Source organism: Chiloscyllium punctatum, chromosome 32 (assembly GCF_047496795.1).
Source record: "Chiloscyllium punctatum isolate Juve2018m chromosome 32, sChiPun1.3, whole genome shotgun sequence".
NCBI lineage: Eukaryota > Metazoa > Chordata > Chondrichthyes > Orectolobiformes > Hemiscylliidae > Chiloscyllium > Chiloscyllium punctatum.
In genome coordinates, this window is record NC_092770.1 from 40,356,426 (window position 1) to 40,375,388 (window position 18,963).

Below are 18,963 nucleotides of genomic sequence, written 5' to 3' on the forward strand. Positions count from 1 at the left end.
TCCTATCGGTGGATCAGGGCATATTCAGGAATGGTGATGGTGGTCTCTGGGACTATGTTAGGCTGTTGCTTAACTAGTCTGTGAGACAGCTCTCCCAATTTGGCACTAGCTCCCAGATGTTAGTAAGGAGTACTTTGCAGGGTTGACAGGGCTGTTTCTGCCATTGTCTTTTCTAGTGCCTAGGTCAATGTCAGGTGATCTAGGCCATTTCAGAGGGCAATTGAGAGTCAACCACATTGCTGTGGGCCTGGAGTCACATGTAGGCCAGACCAGGTAAGGATGGCAATTTCCTTCCCTGAAGGACATTAGTGAACCAGATGGATTTTTCCGACAATCGACAATGATTTCATGGTCATCAGTAGATTCTTAATTCCAGATTTTGGAACATGTATGAATCAAGCTGCCAGAGGAAGTGGTGGAGAAGGGTACAGTTACAACATTTAAAAGGCACCTGGGTAGGTATATGAATAGGAAAGGCTTTGAGGGAAATGGGACAAATGCTGGCAAATGGGACTAGGTCAGACTGGGATGTCAGGTCGGCATAGATGAGTTGGACTGAACGTTCTGTTTCCGTGCTGTATGACTCTATGACTCTATGGTCAAGGTTGCTCAGGGTATATTTACCCATTTCACTTTACACTGTAGCCAAATGGGATTGTGGCTTTTAAAAAGGAACTGGATAAGCACCCGAATGGGAAACAATTGCAGGGTTACATGGAAAAATCAGGATGAACAAAATAAATTCTGCACAGGGCCAACATGGGATCAACAGCACAATAATGTCTTTCTCTACTACAGCTATCCCATAATTCAGAAAGCATGATTGGCACATGTAAGTGCAGAATATTAGAAAGGAGTTAATTGCACATCACATTCATTAGTTGGAGAAAGAAACCATGTGGAATTTATCAAACTCCAGGTTTGCTGTTGGTCTCCATTAAGGACAGATTCCTCAGATGGAAAAATGTGCCACAGATCTATATAAAACACAGCCAGCCATGTCCTGGACTGAACACCAGCAGAACAATATTGTTTGTTTACACCACTGCTCAGCTGTGAAGGGATCCCTGCAGGGTCATGACAAGGAACACCATTAGCTGATTGCAAGCACATTCCACTGGGACTCTCCACAGGAAATCACAACACTGTAAACCTGACTGCATGCTGGGAGCACAAACTGCTTGTCAGCTTTTCTGCTCTCAAGGCTGATCAAAACAAACTGTAATTTATTTTGAAACTTCCAACATATCATTTGAGAGTCTAACACGTTTCTGTCATGGTGTCCAATTATCTGTGGCTCTGTGTTCAGCGTGGAGGTTGAATAAGGACAGGCCAAACAACAACACATAATAGACTCAAGCTCACAAAGGTTGAGCCCAAAGTGTACTTACTGGCAATCTACAAGCAGCCGATCCTCAGATTACCGTACCATCAATGACACTTCTTTCAGATGCCTTAATTTGTGCTGCTGTTTCTAGTGTCTGGTCTACGACCACCCCCATCATTCACTGCGGCTTTTTGGTATCCATTGTTTCAGAGCTGTAAAAAGATGTAAAAAAAAGACAGTAAGGAAGGGAAAGGAAAAAGATGAAAAACAATGGCAATTAGGAGGAAGAGGGCTCAGAGGGGTGTCAGAAGTGGGAATCTTTTCTGATGATAGCAGTGTTCAGGACCATTTGCAACTCCTCAGTTCCTGAACCAGTTGATGTCTACATCCAGCAAGACCTGGGTAACAGCCACAATTGTATTGATAAGTGACAAGTAGTATACATGTCACAAAGTGCCAGGCAGTGACCATCTGCAACAAAGTGAATCTAATCAGTTCCCCTTAAAGTTCAATGGCATTAGCACTGACCAGTAACATAATTGGGCCTGCCATACCTACCAGAGGAAGCCAAAAGTTAGGAGTTCTGTGGTGAGTAATGCATTCCATAATACCCAAGGCCATTTACCAATCTACAAAGTTAATGGTTAATAATTAAAAATCACAATGTACTTGCAGAGTTACGTTGTACTTTGCTCAAAAACTGCATGAATTCATGTAAGACTCTGTTATCTCACTTTTTAGATTAAAATCACTCTAAACATTATGGCACACACAGAGAACACAGGGAGCTAACACCTTCAACATATTGTCTGGCTACAACCAATTGTTACAGTTAACCTGGGAATGTAACTTTTAAAAAAAGTTTTGTGATTTACATATGAAAGAAGTGAAACTGCTATTCATGGTATTCGAACAGATGAAAGACTCAACAAACAATCAAGGTATTTTTCAATGTATAATTTCAGTTACATCACACTATAAACTTTTGCTATAAATTCTGCGTCTTACAATTGTGTCCTCCACAACCACACGATGAAAGAGCGGCGCTCCGAAAGCTAATGCTTCCAATTAAACCTATTGGATTATAACCTGGTGTTGTGTGATTTTTAACTTTGTACACCCCAGTCTAACACCGGCATCTCCAAATCATGGTTAATAATTAGATTTAGTTTAGTAATGATCGAGTAATCAAAGCACTTTAATCAATTAACCTTAAATTAACCTCTACTTAAACTTAATCAATGTAGGATACCAGTATCACATAACCAACTCTTTGTGGTTGCCAAGTGAGGCTCAAAGTTACACTTTGCTGTTTATTACAGAGCGGTGTTATGAAATCTACCAAGGTTGAAAAAGCAAGTTCCAAAACACTAAACTCTGGTAACATTAAACATTTTTATCAAATGTCTCCCATCATTGTTTTGTAAGGCGAAAAAGTAACAAGACAAAAGTGCACTCAATGAATGGCAGAAAACTAGGAAACTCAAGAGGAACAGAGGGATTTTGGGGTATTTGTCCACAGATTCCTGAAAGGAGCAGGACAGTTAACAGCACAGTTAAGCGGGTATATAGGATACTTCCCTTAATCAGTTCAGGCATGGATTATAAGCACAGGGATGTTATGTTGGAGCTGTACAGTACATTGGTTAGTACACAGCTGGAGTACTATGTGTAGTTCTGGTTACCATACAGGAAAGATGCAATTGCACTGGAGGGATTGCAGAGAAGCTTCACCAGGATTTCAGTGATGAAGACAGCCTGCCCAAGCTTGGGTTGCTTTCTGTGGAGCAACGAAGGTTGAGAAGAGACCTGACAGATGTATGTAAGGGGCATGGATGGGTGGATAAGAAGCAGCTGTTTGCCTAAATTGAAGGGTAAATAACAAAGGAACATACTTAAAGGTGAAAGGCAGGAGGGTTAGAGGGGATTTGAAGAAAAGTAATTTCACCCAAAGAATGGTGTGGGTCTGGAATGTACTATCTGGGTGGGTAGTTAGGTGGGTAAGCTCCCGACCTTTAAAAGGTATTTGCATGAGCACATGAAATGCCATAACATTCAAGGCTATGGGAACATGTGCTGGAAAGTGTAGAGTAGATTTATGCAATTTGGGTACAGTCGCGATTGGCCAAAGGCCCTCTTCTATACTGTATGATGTATACTGTAAGATTCTAGCAATCTTAAGTGTAGTTTGTGAGGTTTATTGTGTGTAGAATAACAGTAGTGAATTATCAGCCTCAACCTGTGGATAAAATTAATTTAGTTTTTAATTTTTAATGTCTTGACGTAAAGCAAGATTACCTTTTAGAAGTTGTGATTAGATTAGATTCCCTACAGTGTGGAAACAGGTCCTTCAGCCCAACAAGTCCACACAGACCCTCCAAAGAATAACCCACCCCCCTCTGACTAACGCACCTAACACTATGAGCAATTTTGCATGACTAATTCACCTGACCTGCACATCTTTGGACTGTGGGAGGAAACAGGAGTACCCAGAGGGTGCCCACGCAGACACAGGGAAAATGTGCAAACTCCACATAGATTCTTCTCCCAAACTTTGTCCACATAGACAGTCACCCAAGGCTGGAACTGAACCTGGATCCCTAGCAGCAGAGCTAACCACCAAGCCACTGTGTGAATATAGAAATGTATTATTTCATATACACTTGATATTTTTAAGTGTGACCTACTCTGTAATTTCTATATTAGTTTAAGGTTGTATACAACTAAAGTAAATTTGTTTCAAGTACCAACAACTATTATTGAAAAAGCATTAATAAGCACCTACCTTAATGACAGTTCTACCCACACTACTGATAGTCGACTTGGAGCAAGCTATCAATTAAAAAGATATAATCTTATAATACTGATATTTGTTATTGATTGTATTTTTCAATAATTTTATATGTTTGTAAAGTTTAAAAAATTTGCTAATAAATATATTTACAAAAAAAAATATGACCGCACATACCCCATTAACCCAAACAAAAAGCAAATTAAATATCATAATATCCATAATATCAGCAGAAAGTTATAAAATTTCATAACAGAATAAACTATAATGAGCGGTCAGTTCCCACAAGTAATTGAAAGCTTAGGGAAACAGTTACACGGGAAATGATATCAATTAATGACCATCTATAAGTAGCAAATTGTAAATTAACCACATATCACATTAGTTAATTGTAAAGTAACCTGACTACACTTAGACCAATAAGAATGCAATATTGTCACTGGTTATACAGGTGTTGTGGCTTTTGTGGTACAGAGGTAGTGTCCATACCTTTGGGCCACCCACTGCAGAAATGTGTCACAACATCTCTGTGATACACACCCTGAAGCAGATGGGACTTGAACGCAGCCGCTGCAGTGCAGAGGTAGGGACGATACCACTATGTAACAAGAGCCCACACAATATCTCTGAACAGGTGGATTAAAATACCCTGCACATGGTTTTAACTTGTAAAGCATTGATAAGCATGACCTTTCAGTGGCCAAAGTGCTCATCAAGTTGAAACTGAAGACAAAAGCCTGCTCTCCAGCCAAAGCAGAACACCGCAGAAGAGATGTAGGGAGGAAGAAAACCAAGTGTAGCCTGCTCCCTTGGCTGAGTCAAGAAGCAAGACCCACTATGAGTCAGTAAAGTCACAGCCTGGTGTTGTATTATCCTTGCCACTTAATAAACATTTCCTGAGTACATCTCCAGATTGTCTCCACATGTGTGAAAAGTTAAAATATCAAATGAACAAATGAATCTGTTTGTGCAGACTCATGGAATTTGAGTTTAAATTATACCAGGCACAAGTCAGGAGGTTGATAGGATTCTCTCCACTAGCCTAGATGTGTGCTGCTCCAAAATCATACTTGAACCCTTACACCATTCAGGACAAAGCAGCCTACTGAATCCGCACTTTCACTACCACAACCGGCAGATAGTGGCAGTCAGTGTTTAATGCATACAAGGTTCACCACAGCACTTTACGATGGTTCCTTTGACAGCACCTTTCAAATTGCAACCTCTACCATTTAAAATACCAAACGCAACAAATTCATGGGAATGTCTTCACCAGCAATTTCCCTTCTCCCATCTTGATGTGGAACTATATCATTATTCTTTCACTATTATTGGATCAAAACCCAAGTATTCGCACCCTAACAGTACTGTGGATGCCTAGATACCATATGGATTACAGCATTTGAAGATGGTTCACCACCACCTACCCAAGGCCAACTAGGAATGGCCAATAAATGTTATCCCTGCCAGCACTTTTACATCCAAGAATGTAGTTTAAAAGAAATTGAACTGATTCACTGCTCCAAATAGGTGTACAGCCCTTGCCTAGGCTATGGATTGTAAATGGACGATAGCAAAATTACACTGTAATGTTCCTCCCTGAAGTTAGAAAATGATAATCATTGCATCTGCTGCATTATCCTGATCCTACTTATTAATCCTATATAGTGAATCACTGCTGACCATCCATCATTTTTCTGATCTATCTCCTCTCTTTCTGATGGCTTCAGCTAGATAATTGAATTCATGCAGGTTAAGACATGCTTTCACAAGTTTACTCTGACAAAAGAATCAAAAATCTTAAAATCAAGTAGACCTATGAATGAAAAGCATATTTAAACAATGGAAGTTATTAATTGCATCTAATAGCTTGTTGTACAAAGCCAAAGGACTATATTCTTTTTAAAAATTGCTATATTTTCAGGAGTAAGAATAGTAATTGTAAGAATGGGTCTAAACTGAGAAGCTGATGTATTCCATGGGAACAAATGGTTCCTTGACTGATGAAGTGGGTATGACACATCTCCATGTTCTCATGTTGAAATTTCAAGCTAAATTTATATTCTGGTTGTTTGCTTGTTTACCTTTCTGGAAGTATACTCTCAAGGCGTATTGATACTGAAGCTCCATTCAGAACATAATCCAGTATCCTGGAGAGGTGAGATTGTAGGTACTGTAGTGAAGGAGCAAAATTGAATGGTTAATTACTTCTCTTTTATTCCATCTTTCTTACATTCTAAACGTTCTCTCCCCGTCTGCCTTTCTGTGTGTTGCTGTACTTGGTTCTTTTTGTATTCTGCCTTCATTTTTGATTTCTTCTTCACTATCACTACTGGCTTTTTGCAGTTACTATGTCTATCTGTTTTACTTTGAAACCTCAGTCTCTCTACATCGAGGCTCTTTCTGTTATGTGTCTTTATTTTCCTTGCTATTGCAAATTTTCTCTCCAAATTTGTTGTTCTGTTTGCTTCTCTTTGTATCTTTACATGTCACTCATTTTCATTCTTTGCTTCTCACAGTACTCGTGCATTAATTTACATATACTTGTTCTTGCATATTTTCCTATCCTTTATCTAGACAGTTCTGACTTGACAATCAGGAAAAGCATGGGTTAACTATTGGCTAAAGTTCCTTTCACATGATCTCATTAAACATTATTATGACAATTTAGTCACTTGCATTATTCAGAATATAAAGAGATCACATGGTGCATTGTAAATTACATTTCAAATCATCATGAGTTGGGGATTGCATTACAGACAAAGGAAACCAACAGAGATAAAAGAAAGTAATTAGCATAACACAACGCAAGAATAGAAAGCCATGACTATTCACTACTATAAAAGGATTTACTCCAGTTAAAGAATTCATAATTTAATGAGACTGGCAAGAGATCACGAAAAACACAAAAAAAATTGGGATTTCAGAGATAACAGAAACAATAAAAAAATTCACAAGTAGCACATAGCTGTAAAACATTAAAAAAATTAAATTCTATTTCCAGAAGAACAAATAATAAAAAAATTGTCGATAAGTATAGTGAGAACAATTGAGCTCCATGGTGGTGGAGCTGAGTTTGGACTGGTGATGTTTTAGGATGGTGCTGGAGAGTGGCGACATTATGCAACACTTTTCACTGTATTTTGTAACAAAACACACATGACAATAAATACATAAATTCAAATAAGTAATTTACTGTCGAAAAGATTTATTAATATGTTGTAGTTAATACATCCCATTGCCACATTTAACAAAGAGATAGGACTGGGAAATATCTGGGACAAGATTAAACTAAAATCATGTGTTAATTTTATTTATTAGAGTGACAGTGACCTATGTCAGTAACACAAAATGGGCAAGCAATCCAATGTAACACTGGCGACTAATTCCTTATTAAGCACATTGTAGTACTGCTGAAATATTGCACTTCTTTTGCTTCCGAAAGCCTTATTAATTCAGCAAATGTTTGGATATTTTATGTAAAAAACACAGTTAAGTTTTTATCAAAAGCATGTTTTGGTGACATGCCATATTCATTGGTACAGAGTTTATGCTGGGAAATGAAATATGTCCAATTTTAAATTGAATACGAGGGCTAGCTCTGCCACATCACTCTAGTTTAGATGCAAGATAAAGTTTCCTTGACACTGCTCCCTGAAGTGCTTGCAAGGCATGAATTGCATGGGTTAAGTTGCAAGATAAAACTCCATATGAACTGAGAGTACTTGCTAGAATGATGGTGAAGAAGTTTTATGAATTGTTGAATTCATGCCATACTTGATCTGGGAATGTTGAGAAATCTATAGTTGCCACCAAAAGCCTCTTGAAAACTCATTAATAAATCTCAACGGTAGTCCTGGGTTAAGTGTAATAGAACAGAATAGATTACTGCAAGTTCAGTGAGAAGGTGAGGTTGTAGTTCTCTTTTTCTGTTCGTCTCCAGGATACAAGGAGTTGAAAACCTATATTAGAGAGCTGAGTTTGAAATAAAATCTCAGAGTGACATCACATGAGCACTGGAAACACATTCACCTCTAATCTTTAGTTCACAGTAAATAGTGCAAGTAAGCCTAAGTTATGGCAGGGCAGCTTGGCCTTGTGGAGTGCTTATTGTGTGGCATTTAGAAAATTGCAGACACTTCATGTGATCTAGATTAAGACGTGTGCAGTATTTGTCACTGGCTGCAGAAACCTGAGCTCCAGAGTTTGGAACTCAAGCAGCAGCTGGAGTCACTATGCTGTATTTGTAAACCTGAAAACGATGTGGATAGCAAATTGAGAGAGGCGGTCACATGCAGGTCAGGGGCATGGAAGCAGTTAGGGAATGGGTGCAGGCCGGGAGAACCAGACAGGTACTGTTGGAGTTCCCTGAGGTCCCATTGAAGAATCACTTTACCTTCCTGGATACCGGTGAGGGCAATGATTCCTCAGAGGCATGTAGATAGACAAGATGCACAGGAGGGAAGGAAGAAGATTGGAATAGCAGCAGTGACAGGGGATTCATTCCTTAAGGGAACAGACATTTCTGTGGTAGTACAAGTGAGTCCAAGATGGAATGCTGCTTCGCTGGTGTCAAACTAAGGATGCCACAGATTGGCTGCAGGATACTCTTCTCAGAGAAGGTGATCAGCCAGAGGAAAGAGGATATAGTACTGCAGTCAAAATTTGGGGAGCTAAAATTAGCAAACACAACCTCAAAGGTAGGAATCTCTAGAGTACTCCCAGCAACTCATGTAAGTGGGTTCAGAAAATAAAGGATAAAGCAGATGAATGTGTGGCTGGAAAGGTAGTGCAGGAGGGAGGGCTTCAAATTCCTGATATTTTGAGACTGGTTCTGGGGGAGATGGCACCTGTACAAGCTGGATAAATTGCATCTAAAACTAGACATTTCTGATTTCAATTCCACCTATTAATGTATATTTCTCCACTTAGCGCTAGCTGTCTCTCACAGTATTTTAAGCACAATGGTATCATAAAGTTTGGGAGTGTTGGGAACCAGGCAGAACATTAGAGACTGACATAATTGTGCTTAAAATACTGCAAGTGACAGCTAGCACTAAGTGGAGAAATGTAAGTTAATAGGTGGAGTTGAAGTGGGGAAGAAATGCATACATTCTAAGTCAAGGTTACACTGCATGTATGTGATGCATGGAGTATAGTACAAAGATTGGTGAGTTCAGGACACAAATTGCCAAGTGGAATTGTAATATTGTGACAATTGTAATATTCTTCTAGCTGAAGAAAGAGCACCACCAGCTGTTAAATATTCCTGGTTACAAGATGTTCAGGAAAGTAGGAAAGAAAGGAGGAGAAGGGGTGGTGGTCTTTATTAAGGAGAGTATATAATTACCAAAATATAGATGAATAGAGTTAAAGGCAGCGAGGGACCAGCATTCTTAAACTTTGTTCAGGAAAATTTTCTATGTATGTGCCCAGTACAACAAAAACAGGTGCATTGCCAGATTCAGTTCTTGATCATAAACCAGCCAAAATAGATCATATTCTAGTGCAAGCACATTTAGGGGACAGTGGTCATTGCATAATTAGGTTTTGGAAACAGTGGCAAATAAAGTGGATAATACAGAGTAAGAATAATTACCTGGGGTAGAATTTACTTCAGTGGGGCAAGAATAGAGCTGAACTGGCTTGACTGGAAATAAAGGTTAAAAAGGAAACAGTCCTGAACAATGGATTACTACTATTAAAGAGGAAACGGTTCTGATATAGTTAAGGTATATTCACTCAAAATGGAAAAGTTGGGCAAAGAAACCCAGAGATGGAAATTAAGACAAAGAGGAAAAGATGGACTTATGATAAGTGTCAAAAAACAATTGGGAGCAAGGTGATAGAAATTAGTTAGACGGGAGTTGTAAAAGTAAATAGGAGAAGCAAAGCAGGATATAAAAGGCTGGCAGCTAAGATAAAGAAGGATCTCAATGTCTTCTATAGGGTCACAATAATAAAAAGGTGATAAAAGGAACCAATTATGGGTCACAAAACAGATTTACATATGGGGACCAAGGGCAGTAAGTGAACATTTTGCATCTGTTTTTACCAAGGAAGCAAGGAAATCCTCCTTTGTCATCCAGGCCATAGTGACAGAGGAGGAAATTCAGTCACTAGATAGGTTCAAATTAATAAGGAGGAGATATTGAAGAAGCTGTTGATATTTTGAACTGACAAGGAAACGTTGTAAGGGAAACATATGAACTCTGTATTGGATAGGTTTAACACAAAGTAGGAGTTTTCAACACATCCCCCACTACTGCTGCCTACATAACTACTATAATCTCAACTGGTTATTTCTCCAAGACATCAAATACCTGAACGTAAGGAAGGCACCGAGATCAAAAACGTCTTACCATGATTCTAATCCATTGCACCTAACCATGACGGAGAAGCTGCTTGCCCGCCTGTTTTGACTAACATTCAATGGGTGGATCTTGTTTGCATGATCTTGTGTCCTATTAGAAAACTGACTGCTGGGTGGTCCAGAAAAACCCACCGCCGGCACTGTGCACTGACCCCTCGTGGTCATCATAATTGCTTCCTTGGATCCCATCGTCAGCCTGTTTTGACCCATCACAGGAACAGGAATCATGTTTGCGTGTAGACTCGTAACCTCAGTGAACCGTACTACCTAATCCAGACGTCTGACAGTGCTTCATATATAACTGTCAGCAACCAGCCTAGTAAATTACAGAGCAGGATCTATTCGAGGGGTTCAGGTGTTTTGCACTTAGAAACCACCATTAAAGACCTTTGCTCCCTGAAAGGGAAGGCTGCTGTGAGATAACTGGAAAATGGAGAATGTTAGGACACTTGTGACGATAATATTCAGAGATAGCTAGTGGGTTGCATCCAGAGTTAGGATTAGTCTTGATTCAAGCTTTTTTTAAAAAAAACTCAGTTGAGTTCGAAGAATTGCATCACAGATGAATAAATGATATCCTTTCATAAGTCTAAAAAAAAGGTAAGTTTCTTCTGAACTGGAATGAGTGAAACCTTAATTGAGAGAGGTTTCACAGAATATTCGGGATTGGTTCCAGTGGTTTAGTATCATCCAAGTGTTTCTAATTGGACGTCACCCCAATGTCCAGTCATAAAGAAGTTATTTCATATCAGGCAGTCCTGGTTTTAAAGGGTCAGGGAGATCTGAAATATACTTCTTTTTTAAAAAAAAATAGAAACTGGAGTGGATTAGGCAAGAAGTGTTCTGAGGCTGGCCCTGCGGAGTTAACGCCGTTTGATGAGGTTTGAGGATTGAGCGATGAAGTGACAACACTTTGTGAGGAAGGACCAGAGGCGGAAGACAGTGCCGCAGCATCTCAACAGCGAGGAGCAGCTCCGAGTGGCCAAGGCCAGGCTGCGGCTCAGGAAACCCCTGAGCCAGGAGACCGCGCTGTAGCACACCGCCAGGATGGAGCAGCCCCTCAGACAGCAGCCACAGCCGCTGCGGAACTTGTGCCAACAGCGCGCCAGGGGCTCCAGGCACAGGCTGACCAGGTTCAGGCTCAGTTTGCTGGCGCCTCCTCCGCACGAAACCACCGAGTGCCAGAAATCCGAGGAGGAGGAGGAGGAGGGACGGCGGTACCTCCCGGTCACGGAATGCCAGCAGGACCGCAGGAATTGGCAGCAGCGCCCCAGCAAGTTGCACAGGCTGGCCAGGGGGTTCCGATCGCCCGTCAGAGTCTGCCAGTCGCTTCGGAAGGTTTTGAAACAGCGTTTGAGGCAGCGGTAAAACAGGATGTTGGGGGGGACTCGGTCTCCTACATAGGACCTCCAGCTCCTCTGCATGGAATCACACTCACTCAGCAGCCATTCATTGTCACATGTGAAGTTACAGCGAAAAAGCAGCAAGTAGCAGGCCCGTGACAGGTAACCCCAGCCCCATTTGAAGAGTTTCAGCAAACAACCCCAGCCACTTTTGAGGTAATCCCAGGACCAGTTCATCCAGTTCTGCTCTTGCTCCTCAATGGGGCTTTCGCCTGTTTTTTGTTGGGGCGCTGGGCATATGCACTCTTCACCAGTGGCGAGGAATGTTCCTTGTGGTTCCGCCATGGTGCTGGGCTGCAGTTTCCCTCACTCTTGTTTGGAATCACTTTGCTTGTTGGATAGAGTAATGTGCCCACTTTGTCTTCACAAAGTCACTCCATTGATGGGCAATGTCAAACTGATTCTTATTTCCCGCCTGTGGCCGGTTCATAAACATTTCACAGCCCCTTAAACACCGGGTTCGTTTCAAGATGTGAGAGCTCAAGACAAGTCACTCCAGTAGTGAAACCGTGCAGAGCACAATAGACAGACGTGCATTTCCAGCAGCAACTTGCTCTCTGACTCATATGAACAAGTGAAAATTACAAGGAATTCTGCTAGCGCCGAAGACTAGCCAACAACGTTATAGAACATTCTATTGTCATGACAACATTTGTTGCATCGGTGTTTCTGTTAGAATACCGAACTATGGCTTCTCACACCAATAATACAATGCCGAATGCGAATGCAAAATTGCTGGACTAAAGCTTACAAAAAAAAATCATAGAGAGGCTAAAAGATAGGAATTAGCTCGGAAACAGGTGATGCATTGCTTAATTGTCCAAAAAGAACTGGATAAATAACTAGTTGGGAATAAGCCTGAAAATTGTGGAATATACACAGAAAATAAGAGAAGACATGTTAAGGTATGCTGGAGAAATGGTGCAGAGGGGGTGGTTTCAGTTTCCTGAGACATTCGGATCAGTTCTGAGGGAAAAGGGGCCTGTATAAGATGTTTGGGTTTCACTTTAACGTGGCTGGATCCAGTGTCCCCTGGAAAGTTTAGTAACTGTTATGAGGAAATAGTTACTGGCAAGGATAGAGGTACTGGATGAAGCATTGGAAAGGAAATGTGAGGTGCACAGAGAATTGGAAAAGAAAACAATATTGGAAGAAATGGTTTAGAAACAAAACTCTTTACGCAGTGGAGAAACAGAAATAAGAAACAGCAGCCAGTGGCTAGAGACATTCAGAAACAGCTGATTCCCTTTTGTCCAAAATCCAAACTTTTCAGTCCTAGCCAGTGCAAGGAGCTCTTGATTTCAGTACAAAGTCAGTTGTTCAAAATACCTGTGCCCAGATCATTAGATTTGAGCATTGTCAGAAGCAGGATTGGTGCAATGAAAATGATTCAGAAATATATGGCCACCTGGAACAAAAATCAGCAGCTTTTGTTGCTGCCAGACTACCGAGGACTACAATTCAGAAGGTAGTATTCCAACCACTGTAGACTGAAGCCAAAGGCAAAACTGCAGCATTGAAGACAAATGATGGAAGAGGAAGCCCAAGGAATCAAACAGAATGCTGACCATCATGACACAGAGTTTTTTGAGTCCACCAGCGCAATCTATAGATTAAAGTCAATCAGACAAAATTCCCTTCACTCACAAATTTGTTTCTGTTTTCTTAAGAATGTCAACACTGGGAAAAAATATTTCAAACACTCCTAAACAGTGAATCCTCTGTGGCAGCTGATTCTCTCTAGGCTATCCCCAGCGTCCTTTGCTGCAATCCCTTGATCGACCATCATTGATGAAACAGCTGCAATATGCAATCAAACAGATGAGAAACAATAAAGCTCGCGGGCCTGATGATTTGCAGCTGAGGTCTTCAAAGCTTTTGCTCACAACACGACTCCATCACTTCACTTACAGAGTTGGGAGAAATAATTCATTTGTTTCCTTCGCTGCTGACTTCAGGAAGGCAGCAGTTATAACTCAAGATGTATCATGCTATAGAAACTATTAAGGTACTTCCCTGTTGTCTCTATAGCAGAGAAAATCCTGAGAAGCAATCTTCTGAATTGCTAACATCCTGTGGATGAGGAACTCCTGCCAAAGCACCGGGATTATGACAACAAAGACTTATACAGGTCAACAGGCATCATAATGTACAAAGCAGCTACCGTCACCATACTTCTGTATAGCAGTGAGAACATATCTGTGTACCAGCAATCGATAAAAGTGCTAATTTGATCGACAACACTCCTGCCACATTCTCCTAATTCAATAGGAGGAAAGTCAAACAAAATGTAGTGTCCTTTTTCAAGCTGCTTTTGAAACAATAGGAAAAAAAACTCTTCAAAATGAACTTCACTGGATTGGAAACTGTGTCCCAATAGTTGCAAAGCATTTGTCGGTCAGGCCATGTTTTCATAAACCACCAGCAGTGCTCAGGGGCACAAAAACTCACTACAGGGACACACTGAAGCTTACGTTAAAGCAACATCGACATAAATGACTGGTTACCAGTCAATCAAATGGTGACAACATTGTCAATGTGGATCTAAGCTACATGATGAGACAGAAACCAAGCAGCTTTCTTAGTGGATAGAGTTTATTAACTAATGCCCACCAACAGATCATCTGTATCACTTATTAAAAAAAAACAAGTTCCAAGCACTGCTGAGATTCTGAAGGGAGAATATAGAGTTAGACAGGAATTTAAAAAGGAGGTCCTTGAGAATAGTAATATCTGAATTACTCCTGGTGCTATGAGCTCGTGAGGGTAGGAATAGGAGGACACAGCAAATGAATGCATGGCTGAGGAGCTGGTGTATGGGAGGATTCACATTTTTGGATCATTGGAATGTCTTCTGGGGTAGAAGTGACCTGTACAAGAAGGACCGACTGCAGCTGAATTGGAAGGGGACTAATATACTGGCAGGGAGATTTGCTAGAGCTGCTCAGGAGGATTTAAACTAGTAAGGTGGGGGGGGGGAGGTGGCGGTTGGAGTGGGACTCAGGGAGATAGTGAAGAAAGAGATCAATCTGAGACTGGTACAGTTGAGAAAAGAAGTGAGTCAAACAGTCAGGGCAGGCAGGGACAAAGCAGAGAACAAGGTAGCACTGATAAATTAAACTGCATTTGCTTCAATGCAAGAGGCCTAATAGGAAAGGCAGATGAACTCAGGGCGTAAATGTCCTTATTACACAAGAGGAAGTGCTGGATGTCTTGAAATGCATAAAAGTGGATAAATCCCCAGGACCTGATCAAGTGTATCCTAGAGCTCTGTGGGAAGCTAGGGAAGTGATTGCTGGGCCTCTTACTGAAATATTTATATCATTGATAGTCACCGGTGAGGTGCCCGAAGACTGGAGGTTGGCTAACATGGTGCCACTATTTAAGAAGGGTGGTAAGGCCAAGCCAGGGAACTATAGACCAGCGAGCCTGATGGTGGTGGTGGGCAAGTTGTTGGAGGGAATCCTGAGGGACAGGATGTACATGTATTTGGAAAATACATGTATTCTCAAAACTCGCTGTATTTGGAAAGGCAAGGACTGATTACAGATAGTCAACATGGTTTTGAGCATGGGAAATTGTCTCATGAACTGACTGAGTTTTTTGAAGAAGCAACAAAGAGGATTGATAAGAGCAGAGCGGTAGACGTGATCTATATGGACTTCAGTAAGGCATTCGATAAGGTTCCCCATGGGAGACTGGTTAGCAAGGTTAGATATCATGGAATACAGGGAGAACTAGCAATCTGGATACAAAACTGGCTCGAAGGTAGAAGAGAGAGGTGGCGGTGGAGGGTTGTTTTCAGACTGGAGGCCTGCAACCAGTGGAGTGCCACAAGGATTGGTGCTGGGTCAACTACTTTTCGTCATTTATATAAATGATTTGGATGCGAGCATAAGAGGTATAGTTAGTAAGTTTGCAGATGACACCTAAATTAGAGGTGTAGTGGACAGTGAAGAAGGTTACCTTAGATTACAATGGGATCTTAATCAGATGGACCAATGGGCTGAGGAGTGACAGATGAAGTTTAATTGAGATAGATGAGAGGTGCTGCATTTTTGGAAAGCAAATCTTAGCAGGACTTATAAACCTAATGGTAAGGTCCTAGGGAGTGTTGCTGAACAAAGAGACCTTGGAGTGCAGGTTCATAACTTTTTAAAATTGGAGTCGCAGGTAGATAGGATAGTGAAGAAACCGTTTGGTATGCTTTCCTTTATTGGTCAGGGTATTGAGTACAGGAGTTGGGAGGTTATGTTGCGGCTGTACAGGACATTGGTTAGGCTGCTTTTGGGGAATATTAAATACAATTCTGGCCTCCTTCCTGTCAGAAGGATGTTTTGAATCTTGAAAGGGTTCAGAAAATATTTACAAGGATGTTTCCAGGGTTGAAGGATTTGAGCTATAGGGAGAGGTTGAATAGGCTGCGACTGTTTTCACTGGAACATTGGAGGCTGAGGGATGACCTTATAGAGGTTTATAAAATCATGAGGGGCATGGATAGGATAAATAGACAAAGTCTTTGGGGTAGGGAAGTCCAGAACTAGAGGGCATAGGTTTAGGGTGAGAGGGGAAAGTTATAAAAGAGACCTAAGGGGCAACTTTTTTCACACAATGGGTGGTGCATGAATGGAATGAGCTGCCAGAGGTAGTGGTGGAGGCTAGTACAATTGGCACAGTTAAAAGGCATTTGGATGGGTATATGAATAAGAAGGGTTTGGAGGGATATGGGCCGGGTGCTGGCAGGTGGGACTAGATTAGGTTGGGATATCTGGTTGGCATGGATGAGTTGGACTGAACAGTCTGTTTCTATGCTGTACGTCTCTATGACTTTATGACACTGCCCACCAGGAACAGTGCAACAACAACATAACAGAGGGTGAAAAGAAAGGGAGGGAACTAAATAAAACTGGAGTTGGAAGAAACTACTCAGTCTTAGATATTTTCTAATCAACCTGTTCAGAGATGTTAAGACACAGTACTGGAGTAGGTGGGCCTGGTTCTGAGGGAGGGACACTACCTCTGCACCACAAGATCCTCAGTAGTACATGGTCTTATCTTTTAATTATATCTAACAGTGCTTTTACACACAACTGAACAGCTTTTCACTAACAACAAATCACCCGTGATAGATTTCATCTGTTTTCCACCACCAATAAATCAACCGTGTTTCCAATTAGTCAATTTATGTGAAAAGCCAGTAAAGGGCAATGCAATAATACCAAAGGAGGGAGAGAAGATTGGGATTACATCACAATGGAGTTGAAAGGGGAGGTAAAATACTCTACCCACTGTGGTACCCTCCTTTCTCTAAAAGCATCAAGATTATTGGTGACATGTGGGGTTCCTTTCAAAGGATACCTGGGCTTGAATCTAGTCATGGAAGAAGTGCAGACAGCCAGCAACTCTAACACTGTTCACTGCCCCTGTCCTGGATCTGTTAATGGCCAACGTGGCCAGCCCAGGGTGCAGAGACATGGGGACGTCCTCTTATTTGCCCATGCCCTCCTCACTGGATACCAAAGATCAGGAGCATGAGGCTAAAGTGCAACCAAAAGTACAACAAAAGAATTTTCAAGTGATTAAAAAGGGGTGCAATTGCCCACAACCAATATTATAGTTTTATCCACATACCAGTCCCTCCCTTTGTTCCTCCCTGATATCTACCCAGTTAATTAATTAATTAATCATTTAGCCCCAATCCCTGCTTAACTACCTGATACCCATTTTTAAATGGGTATAACACAAACACAATGCTTGAACAAAACTGATGAAAATTAAACAAAATAGTATTTTTTTCTTATTCTATATATTAACTTAACAATTAATAATAAAATTATTTTTTCTGAAATTCCGTATGACACAACCAACCTTCTAGATTCTCTGTTTCTTCTTTAAACGAAGTAAATTAACCCAAATAAAATTGATATTTATTGTATTATTGTAACTCGACATAGCATCGGATGCACCACTTCAAGGATCTCTAATAATTGAAAAAACTGCAACATAGAATTAAAATACAGTATTATTTGGAAATATAGATAATAAGGTAGAGAAAAATAATGTTTTGATTTTAGTTCTGTGATGGAGACACTTTTAAAAGAGGTCATTCTTGATCAATGAGTTGCAATATCACTTCTAAGAAAGCACACAACATACTAAATGACTATATAATCTACCTCGGCAGTTAATCGAACTTTTATGAAATACTGAAAGACAAACCATAATTAAGTTTCAGTTGAGAAGACCAGTTTCATACTAGCAAGAGGGCTATTTAGTTTTTAGCATTCTTGGCTTTCAGAGCTGGAAAGAAGTCTTAAAATGATTTTGGAATGCTATGTGGTTAGGACCACTCTTCAAGTTCAGCCAGAATAAGTCAATGAAGCAACCACTTCCTGTGTATCTCATGAAGAGACAGTAACAAAGAGAATCACAACTTGTAAAGAGATAGAAAGTTCCTCAAGACAGATATCTGTCATCCTATGAGTTAAGTAAGAATCAAAGAAACTAAGCAGTGATTCTTCACTCTGGTTGAATTTTTGTAAAGGATATTGCTGAGGCAAGAGTTTTTTTTTCATTTTGCTAAATTCTTTTATATAATTTTTAAAAAAAATTGTAATAACCTATTGTTTTCTTGTTAAAAGAAGATTGACAGCCTTATGTGAATAGGTGCAGTAAGGGATAACCATGGTAACCAAATTATAAAGACAAAGCTTTTGATCCATCAACAATGTTGCATGGGCATCTGACTTGTCCAGCATTAACATCAGCTGGGATCATAACAAAAGCATCTATTTTTGTGATACAATCTGACAATTGGCGATTCACATCAATGCACTTTATTTTTGTATTCTCTTTTGTTTATAACTTTTATACTGGCAAAGTATTCAGGAGTCATAGAGATGTATAACATGGAAGCAGACCCTTTGATCCAACTCGTCCAACTTTCACAGATAGAATACAAAGAACTCTGCTACATCCAAATAGCCATTTAGAGGATTGGCATGTGAAGCATTGCTAAAAAGGGCTAGTATTCTATCTTTTGCATCAAGGCTGGGAATTTGAGTGTGAT

At 40.5% G+C, this 18,963-nt stretch overlaps 1 long non-coding RNA gene across 1 annotated transcript; it reads right to left on the bottom strand.

Annotated features, from left to right (window-relative positions):
- Positions 1-1,211: 1,211 nt before the first annotated feature.
- Positions 1,212-10,554, bottom strand: LOC140457796 (uncharacterized). Its single transcript, XR_011953364.1, has 4 exons — positions 10,481-10,554; positions 6,203-6,291; positions 4,113-4,159; positions 1,212-1,539 (listed from the first exon to the last, which is right to left on the bottom strand). It is a non-coding gene; the product is annotated as an uncharacterized lncRNA (long non-coding RNA).
- Between the last annotated feature and the right edge of the window lie 8,409 nt (positions 10,555-18,963).